The 12,988-nt window shown below is 42.5% G+C and overlaps 1 protein-coding gene across 15 annotated transcripts in view; it reads left to right on the top strand.

Moving 5' to 3' along the window:
* The first annotated feature begins 6,253 nt into the window (after positions 1 to 6,253).
* The window catches only part of TNXB (tenascin XB), a 743,838-nt gene continuing 737,103 nt past the window's right edge, over positions 6,254 to 12,988 (top strand). For 8 of the 15 annotated variants that reach the window (XM_086924531.1, XM_086924530.1, XM_086924535.1 and 5 more), the window contains exon 1: positions 6,254 to 6,611. The gene's annotated coding sequence lies outside the window, so the exon portion shown is untranslated. The remainder of the gene's footprint in view (positions 6,612 to 12,988) is intronic. The other 7 variants (XM_086924541.1, XM_086924540.1, XM_086924539.1 and 4 more) reach the window with 3 other exon arrangements.

Below are 12,988 nucleotides of genomic sequence, written 5' to 3'. Positions count from 1 at the left end.
ACTGATGACATCATCCACATGACAATCCCATACACCTTTTCATACACTAGTAAAATCTTTCATCACTTTTTGTAAAATACAGAGTATCATATTCGAATCCATTGACACAGCAATACAAGTACCTAAGAACCCACTCAGTGATTCCTAGATGTATACACACATCTAATCACTTACCTGTAGATTCAATCATACATGCTGTCAATGAAAAATAGAACACTATCAAAAATACTTATGCACCTATATCGTCATTACACACCAGCACACAACCTATTAAAATATGAAGTTATCCTACTCACTTATGCAAACAATGGATCATACTTACATACTTACTTAGCTACACACTTATTCAAACACCACTTCATCTATTAATTTACATAGTAAGTCATACTTACTGTATTATAAAATCATTATTACACGTATACAGTCATTCATATAGTCACTGACAGAATCATTGAGTCTTATGAATACTTATTTATAAACATAAACTGACATATACACTGCCTTTTATTTTTCTACTTTGTTGGACATGCACCAAAGAGAAATATATTTGCTTATCACCACTCCCATAAAGATATTCACTCACCCAAACAACCATTATAACATGTAGTTTTAACTTCATATATCTACTGAATCAACTATTCACACATCTTTGGGCACTCACACACCCCCACCGAACCACACACACATTCACTCTCCAATACAAATACTCAGTTAACTAATTAATAACTAATATAGACTTTCACATAGCTAGTAACCAAACTGGAGAACCAGTTTACACAACAACTGACAAAGTGATACAGATATTCACATAGTTTAGTCACTATCCACTATATTTAGTGAGACACTGTACATTGTTAGAGTAAACAGTCAATTACATTGCTACTAAATCGTCCATCCAAATATTTATTTTTATATATCCACTTATTCTTCAATGCAAATTGCTATATATATATATAATGCATATTTAAATAACGAAGCAAACCACATTCACTGGATGATGTCATCAGTGATGTCATTTGAGATGTCATCAGTGATGTCACTGACCATGTCATGAATGATGTAATATGTGACATCATCAGCAGTGGATTGCGGGTTCGCGAAATATAGTTAGTCCAACTAACTATATAGGAGCAATTTCAATGGTTTTGTATGAGTGAAATGTCCAGCTAACTTTAACACCCCTAAAACTTATAGTTTATTGAGTGAATTTCAAAGGTTTTTTAAATGCTAATTACTAACTATATAAGGCCTGAAACCTATGTTTTTTTCAGTGAATATAGATATACATACACACACACCCCACTCCTGGTAAACACTTCTCCTTGTCCGGGTAAGAAAAAAGAGAGCAGTGGCACAATTTAGTGCTCAGCGTGATTTATTTGGCACCAGAAACCCCCAACGTGTTTCTAAGTTTCCTTACTTCTTTTTCACGGGTGAGGTAACATTGTAGCCATTCTTTTTTTAAAGGAACATCACATTGTTACAAAACGTGCACGTGATAATAGACATAAACAAAACATTAAAGTGGCATTCTTGTCAATGATTCGGAGTCAATAAAGATTGCAGTGTATTCTGTTATTACAAAGTGCATAATCAAATTATAAATGCAGTTTTCATTATTATTTTTTATACTAAATGGCAAAATTAAACAAGACGCGAGTGGTACAACCGTTAAAAACGGACTGTCTCGTGAAAACAACAATTCTGCCCAAGAGGGCTGCCATTCATTGAAGTAAATAGTAACTGTGGACATTTCGTGTTCACTAAACCAAAATTAAATGCAGTATCTCAAAACATTTATAAATTGTAGACTTTCAAGCCAATTCGGCCCCAGTGGGCATAAGGGATCCAGAATACACATGTTATTCATTCTTCATATCTAAAATGAAAATAAAGAATGCAACTTTTATTGGGAAAATTAACAGTGCTATCAATAATTAAAAACAATTAAAATCAAGATTTCATTCTGGCAAGGCAGCTCAAAAATGGTTTCACAACAGCGATATTTACAGATGAACTGAAAATTCCTCATCTAGGTTAAGACCTCTGGGATACCTTGTTTCGTAGTTGGTGATAATTTTGGACTCTAACCTCCTTAACTCACTCAGTCTGTTTCCTCCCCTCTCTTTTGCTTGAATTCAGTCCGGAACATAAAATTTCAATAGATCTGGGTTCTGGTTATGTGCAGCTGAGAAATGGTGTGCAATAGGGTATTGGCGATCTAAGTTCTTAATAGCCCTTAAATGTTCAAGAACTCTCTTTTTGGCCTTATGGAGTATGCTGCCTATCTAGAATTCATTGCACAGGCATTTTAGGGCATAGATCGGGTATTCTGTGTTGCAATTCAAATGTTTAGCTATTTTATATGGTGCTTTATCAGATCCAAATGTGAGGCTATTACAATTTTCACTATGCTTACACTATATCTTTGGCCCAAACCACCTAAGAACATAGACATTCCACCGGGGCGACCAATCGTGTCCACTGGAGGAAGTCTTCTAGAGAACACATCGAGATATGTAGATCACTTTCTCCAGCCCTTTGTCCAATCCCTTCCCTCGTACGTAAAGGATACTTCTGATTTTCTAAGAATCATCAATGACATTGTAAGGGATCAGAACTACCTATTAATAAGTTTTGATGTTGCTAGTCTATACACCAGCATTCTGCAAGACCTAGGTATAGATGCATGCAGGTATGCCCTTAAAGGAAGATCTCTATGTCATCTCATGCATACTGAAATGTTTATGGACATGATCCTGATTTGTCTTAGGAATAATTTTGTCATCTTTAATAAACGACTGTACAGACAGACCCAGGGGACGGCGATGGGCACTTGCTTCACCCCCAGCTTTGCAGGTCTTTACCTGGGCTGGTGGGAGAAGCAAGTTGTGAATAACATCTCACAATTCAATGACCACGTCGTCCTCTGGGTCAGGTACATTGATGATATATTTTGCATATTCAATGGCACGGAGGAACAGGCGAAGAAATTCGAAATCCTTCTCAAGGACAATTCACTTAACCTACAGTTCACAAGCCAGATGAGTAACACCAGTATAGACTTCCTTGATCTCAAATTGACTATCCTGAACAACAAATTGACCAGTAAGTTATTCTGAAAAAAAACAGCAGGCAATAGCCTGCTACATGTGGGAAGTTGCCATCCGGCAAACTTAAATCCGCAGCATTCCTTTTGGGTAACTTATAAGAGCCAAAAGGAACTGCAGCACGGAATTGGATTGCCAAAAAGAAAAGGCAATTATGACACAGAGATTTAGAGAGAGAGGCTACAGTGAAACGGTTATTCACCAGGCAGAATCGAAAGTGGACAAATTGAACAGAAGTAAATTGCTGTTACCAAGATGCAGGGAGAACAATGAACAAATCAGGTTTATTACAGACTATAATTGCCAAGCATGGGAGGTTAGAAAAGGTCTTAAGACATATTGGGTGATTCTAAAAACAGACAAAGATATTGAGGAAGTAATAGGAAATAATCCCTCTCTCACCTTCAGAAAGGCCAAATCTTTAAAATATACCTTGAGCATATGTCTGATCAAAGAACCGAAGAAGAGCGGTGGCATAACAGGCTTTTTTACTTGCACCAAGTGCAAAGCTTGTAAGCATAGTGAAAATGTTAAAAGCCTCAAAATTGCTTCTGATAAAGCACCATATAAAATAACTAAACATTTGAACTGCAACACAGAATATGCGATCTATGCCCTAAAATGCCTGTGCAATAAATTCTACATAGGCAGCACACTCCATAAGGCCAAAAAAAGAGTTATTGAACATATAAGGGCTATTAATAACTTAGATCGCCAATACCCTATTGCACGCCATTTCTCAGCTGCACATAACCAGAACCCAGATCTATTGAAATGTTATGTTCTGGACTGTATTCTAGCAAAAGAGAGGGGAGGAAACAGACTGAGTGAGTTAAGGAGGTTAGAGTCCAAAATTATCATCAAATACGACACAAGGTATCCCGGAGGTCCTAACCTTGATTAGGAACTTTCTGTTCATCTGTAAATATAGCTGTAGTGAAACCATTTTTGAGCGCCTTGCCAGAATGAAATCTTGATTTTAATTGTTTTTAATTATTGATAGCACTGTTAATTTTGCCACTAAAAGTTGCATTCTTTATTTTCATTTTAGACATGAAGAATGAATAACATGTGTATTCTGGATCGCTTATGCCCACTGGGCCGAATTGGCTTGAAAGTCTACAATTTATACATTTTTTGAGATACAGCATTTAATTTTGGTTTAGTGAACACGAAGTGTCCACGGTTACCATTTACTTTAATGAATGGCCAGCCCACTTGGGTAGAATTGTTGTATTTACAAGACAGTCCATTTTGAACGGACATATAGAGAGGTTGTACCACTCGCGTCTTGTTTAATTTTGCCATTTAGTATAAAAAATAATAATGAAAACTGCATTTATAATTTGATTATGCACTTCGTAATAACAGAATACACTGCAATCTTTATTGACTCCGAATCATTGACAAGAATGACACTTTATTGTTTTGTTTATGTCTATTATAACGTGCACGTTCTGTAACAATGTGATGTTCCTTTAAAAAAAGAATGGCTAAAATGTTACCTCACCCGTGAAAAAGAAGTGAGGAAACTTAGAAACACGGTGGGTGTTTCTCGTGCCAAATAAATCACGCTGAGCAATAAATTGTGGCCACGGCTCTGGTTTTTCTTTCCCGGACAAGGAGAAGTGTTTACCAGGAGTGGTGTGTAATTTCAGGGGGTGGCGACCCCGCGGTGTGCCCGCCGTTTGGAGCGGCTCAGACACGCCAAAGATTTTGACTGATGTATATATATATATATATATATATATATATATATATATATATATATATATATATATATATATATATACATATATATATATGCGCAAGCGTGCACATACACACATGCATGCTCACTTGTATTCATAGTCGATCTGTGCTAGCAGGTAAATCCAGAAATCGCTGTGCTTTTAGACTATGTGTTAAGCCCCACCCACCGCGATTGATCAGTATCGCCTGTGAGGCTCATAAACGCAAAGCAGCATCTGCGAGCTTCTACTGGTAGCTGAACTCACAGAAAATGAACTTTACAAGATGTGTGAACCTCACCCACCATGACTGATCAGCACAGTCCATGGGGCTGATTTACAAGCCCCTTGCGCCACTTTTGCGTCACGTTTAACATGGGAAAAGTGACGCAAATGTGGCGCAAGGGGCTTGTAAATCTGCCCCATTAATTTCTGCTGGAAGCTGGCCAATATGGATGCACAGCAGGGTCTGCGAATCTCTGCTGAAAACCGAACTCACAACAATGAACAGGCAACGTGGTCTGTGAGCCTTTCCATGATGTGTGGCTGGAAGGAGGGGACTGTGAATCGGTTTGAACCTATCCTCACACTCACACCATGATAGACAGCGTATAGCACGTACCTTTTTATCTATGGCATTCTTGGCGCTCTGCTGAATAACATGCTTATCATTACCCAACTCATTGGTGCTCACGTTATCCTCTTTAGGGGGATGAAAGACTCAGTGGCCCCATCTGAGACTCTACATTACCAACTGAGCCATCAGAGCTTGCATTACCTGCAAGACTCTTTGGAAGTCATAGCGTCATTGTCTGTGAGCCACACACGTGCCCCCCCCCCCTCCCAGCCCCCTGTAGCCCCACGGAACAAAACCTACGTTTGACGCTCATTCACTGCTGACACTGCAGACATAACTACCTAACTCCCTGAACATAGTGATGGTTTGAAAATTCTATACACCAAGGTAGGAAAGAGTGGAATGTTGCCAAAAGCATACAAAAAGTTAATGTAATTTCCTCTAAACGTCCTTTGGGCTTCGCCATCCTGATCTCGAAACTGTCCTTGCCTTTTCTCCTACAGTGCCACTACTGGAGGGCGTGTGACCCAGCCCCCCAAACATATCCTCTCACAAGTGCGAACCCAAGTAAAACCCAAAGAAGCCCCCCGCCCCACTTTGGGACAGTGCGCCAAGCCTGTCGCCGCGCTCTTCCGGTCCTCTTTTTCCATCACTGCGCCATGTCTCAGAACAGAGGGCCAGGGAATGGAATGACTTAGGAAGTGTGTGGAGATAGTGCACCGGCAACTGTGAAAACAACTCCAGAGCTGGGCTGTCGCCAACGGCTGGGATCGTTCGGGCCAATTTCCTCCCACCGTCTCCTCGCCCTGCACCAAGTGAGACAATTCTGCCATTTCTCCGTGTTTCTGTGTCGGCGGGGCGGGGGTAAGAGGAATGCGCCCAGTAGGTGTGGAGGCTTTGTCAGCGGTGACATCACCGATGACATCATGACTTGGATGCTACCTCGGGCTCTCGTGCCCCTCTCCCTCTCTCCTTTCCATCCGTAGCGCTCTCCCGCGCGCTCCCCGGCTAGTGCAGGGATGCACGTGCCCCGATAGGACGCAGCGCACGCTCTCTTCTCGCGCGCCTAATTTGTAATTTCGGAGTTGGAGTGGAAGTGAGACGGTCGAAGTCCGACAGCGGGAGCAGGGGTTGGCGAGGCGGCTGTAAGGGAGAGGGGCGCTGCCCTCGCCGGGCAGGAGGCTTCCAAGGCAGGTAAGGGCTCTCGCCATCCTCCCACCTGTCTACCGCCGCAGCATGCACCTTGCAGGCACCATGCCTCACTCAGTCAATCAACTATCTATCAGCTGTCATTTATTGCGAGAATAGAGGTAGATCTAAGAAGGGTGGTGATACTGCGAATGGGACAGTACAAGCAGTTCTCTGCAGGGCGGTGATACTATGAGGAGGACAGTAGTAACACCTCTCAGGAGGACTTGTCATACTGTGAATGGAACAGTACCAGCACCTCTCAGCAGAGCGGCGATACTGTGAATGGGACAATATTAGCACCACCCAGCAGGGCTGTGATACTGTGAATGAGACAGTACCAGCACATCTCCGCTGAGCGATTAAACTGTAAATGGGCAGTATTAGCTCCTCTCAGCTGGGCTGTGATACTGTGAATTGGACAGTACCTGCAGCTCTCCGCAGTGTGGGGATGCTGTGAACATGACAGTAACAGCACTTCTCTGCAGGGCTGTGATACTGTGAATGGGACAGTACCAGCACCTCCCAGCAGGGCTGTGATAACGTGAATGGGACAGTACCAGCACCTCTCAGCTGAGCTATTAATACTGTAAATGGGACAGTACGAGGACCTCTGTGCAGGGCGGTAATACTGTGAATTGGGACAGCACCAGCACCTCTCATCAGGGTGGTGATGCTGTCAATGGGACAGTACTAGCACCTCCCTGCGGGTCTGTGATACTTTAAATGAACAGTACTAGCACCTCTCCGATGGGCTGTAATACATTTACTGAACAGTACTAGCACCTCCCTGCGGTGCTGTGATAATCTATCTGAACAGTACTAGCACCTATCTGATAGGTTGTGATACTTTTACTGAACAGTACTGGCACCTCTCTGCGAGCTTTGATACTTTTAATGAACAGTACTAGCACCTCCCTGCGGTGCTATGATACTTTTACTGAACAGTACTGGCACCTCTCTGCGGGGCTGTGATACTTTTACTGAACAGTATTAGCACCTATCAGCGGGGCTGTGATATGTGATACTTTTAATGAACAGTACTAGTACCTCCCTGTGGGGCTGTGATACTCTATCTGAATAGTACTAGCACCTATCTGATAGGTTATGATACTTTTACTGAACAGTACTAGCACCTCTCTGCGAGCTGTGATACTTTTAATGAACGGTACTAGTGCCTCCCTGCAGGCTGTGATTTGTGATCATTTTCATTATTAGTACCAGCACCTCCATTCAGGGCTGTGATACTTTTACTGAACAGTACGAGCACCTCTGTGATGGGTTGTGATACTTTTAGTGAACAGTACCAGCACCTCTGTGATGGGCTGTGATACTTTTAATGAACAGTACTAGCACCTCCCTGTAGTCTGTGATACTTTTACTGAACAATACTAGCACCTCTGTGATGGGCTGTGATACTTTTACTGAACAGTACGAGCACCTCTGTGATGGGTTGTGATACTTTTAATGAACAGTACCAGCACCTCTCTGATGGGCTGTGATACTTTTACTGAACAGTACTAGGACCTCTGTGATGGGCTGTGATACTATTGCTGAACAGTACTAGCACCTCTCTAATGGGCTGAGATACTTTACTGAACAGTACAAGCACCTCCCTGCGGTGCTGTGATACTTTTATTGAACAGTACTAGCACCTCTCTGTGGGTTGTGATACTTTTAATGAACAGTACTAGCACCTCTCTAATGGGCTGAGATACTTTACTGAACAGTACTAGCACCTCCCTGCGGTGCTGTGATACTTTTATTGAACAGTACTAGCACCTCTCTGTGGGTTGTGATACTTTTAATGAACAGTACTAGCACCTCCCTGCGGTGCTGTGATACTTTTATTGAACAGTACTAGCACCTCAGTGATGGGCTGTGATACTTTTAGTGAACAGTACTAGCACCTCTCTGATGGGCTGTGATACTTTTACTGAACAGTACTAGCACCTCCTTGTGGTGCTGTGATACTTTTAAAGAACAGTACTAGCACCTCTCCGATGGGCTGTGATACATTTACTGAACAGTACTAGCACCTCCCTGCGGTGCTGTGATACTTTTAATGAACAGTATTAGGACCTCTGTGATGGGCTGTGATACTTTTACTGAACAGTACGAGCACCTCCCTGCGGTGCTGTGATACTTTTATTGAACAGTACTAGCACCTCTGTGATGGGTTGTGATACTTTTAAAGAACAGTACCAGCACCTCTGTGATGGGCTGTGATACTTTTAATGAACAGTACTAGCACCTCTCTAATGAGCTGTGATACTTTACTGAACAGTACTAGCGCCTCTCAGCGGGGCTGTGATATGTGATACTTTTAATGAACAGTACCAGTACCTCCCTGTGGGGCTGTGATACTTTTACTGAACAGTGCTAGTACCTCCCTGTGGGGCTGTGATACTGTATCTGAATAGTACTAGCACCTATCTGATAGGTTGTGATACTTTTACTGAACAGTACTAGCACCTCTCTGCGAGCTTTGATACTTTTAATGAACAGTACTAGCACCTATCCGGCAGGCTGTGATTTGTGATAATTTTAATTAATAGTACCAGCACCTCCATTCAGGGCTGTGATATTTTTAACGAACAGTACTAGCACCTCTCTGATGGGCTGTGATACTTTTAATGAACAGTACTAGCACCTCTCTGCGAGCTGTGATACTTTTAATGAACAGTACTAGCACATCTCTGATGGGCTATGATACTTTTAACGAACAGTACTAGCACATCTCTGATGAGCTGTGATACTTTTACTGAACAGTACTAGTACATCTCTGATGGGCTATGATACTTTTAACGAACAGTACTAGCACCTCTCTAATGGGCTGTGATACTTTTACTGAACAGAACTAGCACCTCTCTGCGGTGCTGTGATACTTTTAATGAACAGTACTAGCACCTCTGTGATGGGCTGTGATAATTTTACTGAACAGTAGTATCACCTCTCTGATGGGCTGTGATACTTTTACTGAACAGTACTAGCACCTCCCTGCGATGCTGTGATACTTTTAATGAATAGTACTAGCACCTCCCTGCGGTGCTGTGATACTTTCAATGAACAGTACTAGGACCTCTGTGAAGGGCTGTGATACTTTTACTGAACAGTACTAGCACCTCCCTGCGGTGCTGTGATACTTTTATTGAACAGTACTAGCACCTCTCTGAAGGGTTGTGATACTTTTAATGAACAGTATTAGCACCTCTGTGATGGCTGTGATACTTTTAATGAACAGTACTAGCATCTCTCTCCAGGGGGTGTGATACTTTTACTGAACAGTACTAGCACCTCCCTGCGGTGCTGTGATACTTTTACTGAACAGTACCAGCACAGCTTTGAGGGGCTGTGATACTTTTACTGAACAGTACTAGAACCTCTCAGGGGTACTGTGATACTTTTAATGAACAGTACTAGTACCTCCCTGTGGGGCTGTGATAGTCTATCTGAACAGTACTAGCTCCTATCCGATAGGTTGGGATTCTTTTACTGAACAGTACTAGCACCTCTTTGCGAGCTAGTCTACTTTTACCGAATAGTACTAGCATCTCCCTGCGGGGCTGTGATACTTTTAATGAACAGTACTAGCACCTCCCTGCAGGCTGTGATTTGGGATACTTTAAATCAATAGTACCAGAACCTCCATTCAGGACTGTGATACTCTATCTGAACAGTACTAGCTCCTATCCGATAGGTTGTGATACTTTTACTGAACAGTACTAGCACCTCTTTCCGAGCTGGACTACTTTTACCGAACAATACTAGCACCTCTCTGATGGGCTGTGATACTTTTAATGAACAGTACTAGCACCTCTCTGCGAGCTGTGATACTTTTAATGAACAGTACTAGCACCTCCCTGCAGGCTGTGATTTGTGATATTTTAATTAATAGTACCAGCACCTCCATTCAGGGCTGTGATACTTTTACTGAACAGTACTAGCACCTCCCTGTAGTCTGTGATACTTTTACTGAACAATACTAGCACCTCTCTGATGGGCTGTGATACTTTTAACGAACAGTACTAGCACCTCTCTGATGGGCTGTGTTTTTTACTGAACAGTACTAGCACCTCTGATGGGCTGTGACACTTTTACTGAACAGAACTAGCACCTCTCTGCGGGGCTGCGATAGTTTTAATGAACAGTACTAGCACCTCTGTGATGGGCTGTGATACTTTTACTGAACAGTACTATGACCTCTCTGATGGGCTGTGATACTTTTATTGAACAGAACTAGCACCTCTCTGCGGGGCTGCGATAGTTTTAATGAACAGTACTAGCACCTCTGTGATGGGCTGTGATACTTTTACTGAACAGTACTATGACCTCTCTGATGGGCTGTGATACTTTTACTGAACAGTACTAGCACCTCCCTCACTAGCACCTCCCTGCGGTGCTGTGATACTTTTATTGAACAGTACTAGCACCTCTCTGATGGGCTGTGATAGTTTTACTGAACAGTACTAGCACCTCCCTGCGGTGCTGTGATACTTTTAATGAACAGTACTAGCACCTCTCCGATGGGCTGTGATAGATTTACTGAACAGTACTAGCACCTCCCTGCGGTGCTATGATACTTTTAATGAACAGTACTAGGACCTCTGTGATGGGCTGTGATAGATTTACTGAACAGTACTAGCACCTCCCTGCGGTGCTATGATACTTTTACTGAACAGTACTGGCACCTCTCTGCGGGGCTGTGATACTTTTACTGAACAGTACTAGCACCTATCAGCGGGGCTGTGATATGTGATACTTTTAATGAACAGTACTAGTACCTCCCTGTGGGGCTGTGATACTCTATCTGAATAGTACTAGCACCTCTCTGCGAGCTGTGATACTTTTAATGAACAGTACTAGTGCCTCCCTGCAGGCTGTGATTTGTGATCATTTTCAATATTAGTACCAGCACCTCCATTCAGGGCTGTGATACTTTTACTGAACAGTACTAGCACCTCTCTGATGGGCTGTGATACTTTTACTGAACAGTACGAGCCCCTCTGTGATGGGTTGTGATACTTTTAATGAACAGTACCAGCACCTCTGTGATGGGCTGTGACACTTTTAATGAACAGTACTAGCACCTCCCTGTAGTCTGTGATACTTTTACTGAACAATACTATCACCTCTGTGATGGGCTGTGATACTTTTACTGAACAGTACGAGCACCTCTGTGATGTGTTGTGATACTTTTAATGAACAGTACCAGCACCTCTCTAATGGGCTGAGATACTTTACTGAACAGTACTAGCACCTCCCTGCGGTGCTGTGATACTTTTATTGAACAGTACTAGCACCTCTCTAATGGGCTGAGATACTTTACTGAACAGTACTAGTACCTCCCTGCGGTGCTGTGATACTTTTATTGAACAGTACTCGCACCTCTCTGTGGGTTGTGATACTTTTAATGAACAGTACTAGCACCTCAGTGATGGGCTGTGATACTTTTAGTGAACAGTACTAGCACCTCTCTGATGGGCTGTGATACTTTTACTGAACAGTACTAGCACCTCCTTGCGGTGCTGTGATACTTTTAAAGAACAGTACTAGCACCTCTCCGATGGACTGTGATACATTTACTGAACAGTACTAGCACCTCCCTGCGGTGCTGTGATACTTTTATTGAACAGTACTAGCACCTTTGTGATGGGTTGTGATACTTTTAATGAACAGTACTAGGACCTCTGTGATGGGCTGTGATACTTTTACTGAACAGTACGAGCACCTCCCTGCGGTGCTGTGATACTTTTATTGAACAGTACTAGCACCTCTGTGATGGGTTGTGATACTTTTAAAGAACAGTACCAGCACCTCTGTGATGGGCTGTGATACTTTTAATGAACAGTACTAGCACCTCTCTAATGAGCTGTGATACTTTACTGAACAGTACTAGCGCCTCTCAGCGGGGCTGTGATATGTGATACTTTTAATAAACAGTACCAGTACCTCCCTGTGGGGCTGTGATACTTTTACTGAACAGTACTAGCCCCTCTCAGCGGGGCTGTGATATGTGATACTTTTAATGAACAGTACCAGTACCTCCCTGTGGGGCTGTGATACTTTTACTGAACAGTACTAGCCCCTCTCAGCGGGGCTGTGATATGTGATACTTTTAATGAACAGTACTAGTACCTCCCTGTGGGGCTGTGATACTGTATCTGAATAGTACTAGCACCTATCTGATAGGTTGTGATACTTTTACTGAACAGTACTAGCACCTCTCTGCGAGCTTTGATACTTTTAATGAACAGTACTAGCACCTATCCGGCAGGCTGTGATTTGTGATAATTTTAATTAATAGTACCAGCACCTCCATTCAGGGCTGTGATACTTTAAACGAACAGTACTAGCATCTCCCTGTGGTCTGTAATACTTTT

Source organism: Lissotriton vulgaris, chromosome 5 (genome assembly GCF_964263255.1).
Source record: "Lissotriton vulgaris chromosome 5, aLisVul1.2, whole genome shotgun sequence".
Classification (NCBI taxonomy): domain Eukaryota; kingdom Metazoa; phylum Chordata; class Amphibia; order Caudata; family Salamandridae; genus Lissotriton; species Lissotriton vulgaris.
The sequence above is the reverse complement of the archived record's forward strand: the minus strand, read 5'-3'. Positions and strand labels throughout refer to the sequence as shown.